Genomic DNA, 4,771 nt, shown 5'->3' with positions numbered 1-4,771 from the left:
ACTTAAAAAAAAAAGTTGAAACAACATAAGAAGAGGATATTCACATTTCAAAGGTCTGTGTTTTTTATTTTTCAGAATCCAGACTATTGAATTAAACCCAGTAGTCTAATTAGGCTCAGCATGCAGAAAGTTTTACCATAATATTGAATTAAATAAAAAAAAAAAAAGTAATGCTTTATGTATGTGGGCACAGAAAGTTCTGAATTTTGAATTTTGATTGTAAACTTGTTTGTTCATTTTGTTGATGAGTTTGAGTATTAATTTTAAGTAACTAGCTCAACAGCTATTATAGGCTGTTCACATTGCTGAGACAAAAGGAAAAGGATCAATTGCCGCGTTTCTCTCCAATATTTTACGAGCAGAAGGGTATTCTGTTGGTTGTTATAGCAGGTATGGGTTTGTTTTAATGTTGATATTTTCTTCAAGCTTTTCAGATAATGTATCAAAGGGTTTATGCAGTCTGCAGCCGCTTTTTAGTTTTAACTTTTAGGTATAGCTTATTTTTCAGCTGTATTTTTTTAACAGTAGGCTTCATTTTCTTAAGCAGCCCACATATTCAGACTATAAGGGAACGCATAACATTGGGAAGATTTGGTGAGCTGGTGTCAGCAAAGACATTAAATTGTCTTTTCCTTCAGCAATAGAGCATGAAAATGGGCGTATAAGTCATTTTGAGGTATCTTTGGTTATACTGTCAAGTGTGGTTTCCTTCTCTACATGTTACACTTCCAAAATCTTTAGAACAAATTACACAATGGACACCACCTCATTGATATCCTTGGTAAAATGTGATGATTGATTATAGCTGTATCACCTTTTTCTGACCTGGTTTTATGTCATTCTTTATGTTCTGATTTCCTCACATTAGGTGTCAAAACTACGATTTATGTTCTCTCCCAGGATATTTTTTCTTTTTTAATGCAATTTTCTTGTTGTGCATAATGGTTACCTGAGAAAAGCATGGGGAATTTGAATAAGTACAGAGTATGAACAGGAGCAAGAAGAGATATATGTTGTAATGAAAACCTCCATGGTATAATTTGATTCACGCAGTTCCAATATGTTATTGCTTAAGCAGACTAGAAGTAATGTTTTTGTTGTATACTGTCCATTTCTTCTACACTCATTAATGTTTAATGGTGTCTTGTAGTGCCACCCAAGTTTATGATAATGTGCATATTGTTTTACATTAAAGCTGAAATGGTATTTTTGACTGAGATAACTATAGATGGATTCTCTTAGAAGTTGTACTCAATGATATGTTTTGTGATGCAGTGGCTAATTTAATTTGCTTGTATTGTTAATCACATGATTTTAAAGCTAGCTTAACTCTGCTAATTTGGTTAATGTTTTTCAGTTGGTGCTGGGTGGGCCTTTCCTTCCACACATTGAATGCATTCTACGGGATAAAACATTGTCAGTGTCTTCTCATGTAGTATCAGCATCTGATGCTGGAAATCAAAGTACCTTAAATGGTATTAGCAGGATCAATGGTAGACCTTACCAATCTTGTGATCTAGTTATGCAAATTGAGAGGGACATTAAGCTGGTATGCACTTGAAGCGTTATTTTCTTAATACCTTTGGACTCCCCCCCCACCACCCTCTTTTTCCAGTATTAAGCATTCTGTAATATCATGTTTTTTTATTCTTGAGAGTGGTACTTATGCAAGTTTTAATTATTGGCCATTTGAACTTTTGAAGAACTTATAATTATGTTTATCACACAATTCCTTGAGTTACTGGATGTGAAACTGTGCATGCTTGGAAGTCACCAACTTCAAAATGCAGCAACTGCCACCTGTGCAGCACTCTGCCTTCGTAGTCTAGGCAAATTTTTATATGTGTGCTATAGTTTGTTCTACTTGGACTCAAAAACTATGGAACTTCCTTTGATTTTTAAAGTCAAGAAGTATTTATGGGGATTTCTTTTTCCCCTTCAATTTAGGATTTGGTTCATATATACCTACCTTCATTTGATTTTAGGATTTGGCCTCAATCCTAAGATGGATATGCCATGACTAAGGATAACTAGTTTCGTTTTATATCTACACAAGGTACTGATAGTCTTAGCCCTTAGGTTGTCTTTCATGGTAGCCATTTTGGACTTTTACTGCTTTCCCATAAATGCTAACCCCCTGTGATCAGTAGAATATTACCTCTCTCTTGGCTTGTTTCTAAATTCAGAGTTTCATCGTGGGAAGAATAAAATTGGTGTTCATAACACACCCCTCCCATGTTAATCAAAATTTAGGACACGTGACATTTAAATTTAAAAAATCCATTAATGATTTTTTTATTTATTTAAAAAAGCCATATAATTAAACCACACAAAATTAATAAATGCCATTAATCTCATGTGTGGCTAAAATTGGAGGGGATATAATCTTTTCGTTAAACACGTACCATTGATTGTAGTGCCATCCAGATATATTAGCTGCTTCATGTAGAGCTTCTCTCCATCTCTGAATTTTCTTATTATCCTTAAATTTTTCTTGATGTTTATCTAGGGCTTCCCCAAATTTTCTCTTTTGGTTATGTACATCTGATGGATCCGCATTGTAAAAAAACTGGTCGCACCTCCATCTGGTCATTCTTCTTACACTCGATAATCTTGACAAGTTCATCCAAACACCAGGTAGAAAATGCATAATTTTCAGAGAATACAACTATTGAAATCATAAAATTTTCATTAATTTTGAGAAGTTCCTCAGAAATGTTTTCTCCCCTTCGGAGTTTATCATCAACGAAGGTTTTAATACCATTACGATCCAAAGCCTAATACAAATAACCCGTAAAACTAAGGTGGGTATCTTCTCCTCTAAAACTTAAAAAGACTTCAAAGTTCTTGTGTCGTTGGGTGACTCTTTCGCCGGTCATAAGAGCCATTAGGATTTTTGAGTAAATAGTTGGGAAGAGCTGAAAGAAAGAAGGAAAGAAATATAGACGAGATGAAAATTTGGAAGAGATCGATGAAGGTTGAGGAAACAATTTGGACGCAGATAACTCCTGGATGCAAATGACGCATTGACCTGGATCGTCAATATATGACTCAGTAAAGTGACCGACATTCATATACGTGTTGATGCTTTGGCAGAGAGAGACAGGGGAGGGGGTTTACACTTTCAAACTCTGTAGCACAAGTGAGACCCGCGTGGTTTTGCATAGGATTCTAATCCTATGGAATACTCCAGTATCTACCAACTAATCAGTAATCACCACACCAATATCTGTAGATCAATTATTAGGATGGTACACTGCACCAAATTTGGTAATTAATTCTTATTATTTATTTTATGTGATTGTTTAAGTTTACTAAGTGCCTGATGCCACTACCACTCAAGGACGAAGTCAGGACTTGGGATTAGGGAGCAGCTCCATTGCTAATTGTATGCAGCAGTTTCGGTCTCTAGTGGTATCATTTATCTTATGCTGAAAGTAGTCATCTTTAAAACTATACCCACATGCTTTTTTATTATATATATATATACACACCCTATTTTATTTGATAAGTTATATATATACACACCCAACAAAAAGAAAAGCTTAGTATTTTCAATCAAAATTATGTTTGACGGCGATTTTTCATAAAATAAAATTCAATTTTTTTAATTTTCATTGTAAAATTCTTAAAAAATTTAATTTTAAATACAAATTATCAAATTTTATATAAATTAAGTGAAAAAATCTTTCAATTCAACTATTGAAATTCTCAAAAACATAAATGATCCAAAACTTGGACAAATAAGTTAGGTTCTAAACATATTTGAAACTATCTTATTCTAATCCATTATATGACAACTAAAAACACATTTCATGTGTAGTTTTAATGACAAGATTTTTTTAACGAATCAATGACTTGTTAATTGTCTCATAACTGGTTGAAAAGGATAGATTCAAACATGTTTAATGTCAAACTTTATCAAATATTTAATAGATATAAGAGCACATTTTACAATAAAAAATAGAATTGCAAAAATAAAATTATATCCCTATAACTATTAAACCAATTATTTTTTTTAGAGTATCATTGGACTAATTCAAATATTTGAGGAGCCAACTCTTATTTTTTCAGACTAAAATTTGAAAAACCTTAACATAATTATATATATATATATATATAAAATTCAAAATTTGTACATACCTCCACAATAGCGCCCATAAAATGATCTATACTCATTTTCGAGCGATGAGAAAGGATTCTAATCCTATGGAATACTCTAGTATCTATAGACATGGCAAAATGAGTCAGAATTTTCTAACCCGAGCTCGATTTTTTTGACCTGAAGCAAAAACGGATTGACCCATGACCCGACCTGTGTTTTTTTTTTTTTTTGCAGGTCAACTAGACCGACCCGCGACTCTACCCGAACCCGAACCATTTTTTTTAACTTTTTTTTTTTTTTTTTTGTAAAAAAGATAATAAAATTAAGACAATATTGGTTTAATTGTTTATTGTGAGTTTTAAAGAAACAATTGATACATTTACATAATTGCATGCAAATTAATTGAAAGATAAATGGTTGAGCATTCTGTAATGAGTAAAGATTTTTAAACATCAAATAGTAAAGTATATGCCAATATAATCTAGCTACAGTAGAGTTAAGAACATAGATTTAAAGTTGTAGACATGTGTGAGAAACATTCACAAGTATAAAAATAGTGAAGCCAAGGTATCAAATTAGTATAAATTAGGAATGCTTAGACCTGTTTTTTAACAATTTATGTCCAAAATAAAACAACTTTTCAAAATTAATTAATATATTTTCTAG

At 32.3% G+C, this 4,771-nt stretch overlaps 1 long non-coding RNA gene across 1 annotated transcript; it reads left to right on the top strand.

Annotated features, from left to right (window-relative positions):
* On the top strand, positions 1–2,188 carry LOC136066231 (uncharacterized). Its single transcript, XR_010627680.1, has 4 exons — positions 1–53; positions 284–390; positions 548–676; positions 1,358–2,188. It is a non-coding gene; the product is annotated as an uncharacterized LOC136066231 (long non-coding RNA).
* Positions 2,189–4,771: the final 2,583 nt, after the last annotated feature.

This window comes from Quercus suber, unplaced genomic scaffold (assembly GCF_002906115.3).
Source record: "Quercus suber isolate HL8 unplaced genomic scaffold, Cork oak 2.0 scaffold_123A, whole genome shotgun sequence".
NCBI classification, from domain to species: Eukaryota; Viridiplantae; Streptophyta; class Magnoliopsida; order Fagales; family Fagaceae; genus Quercus; species Quercus suber.
The sequence above is the reverse complement of the archived record's forward strand: the minus strand, read 5'-3'. Positions and strand labels throughout refer to the sequence as shown.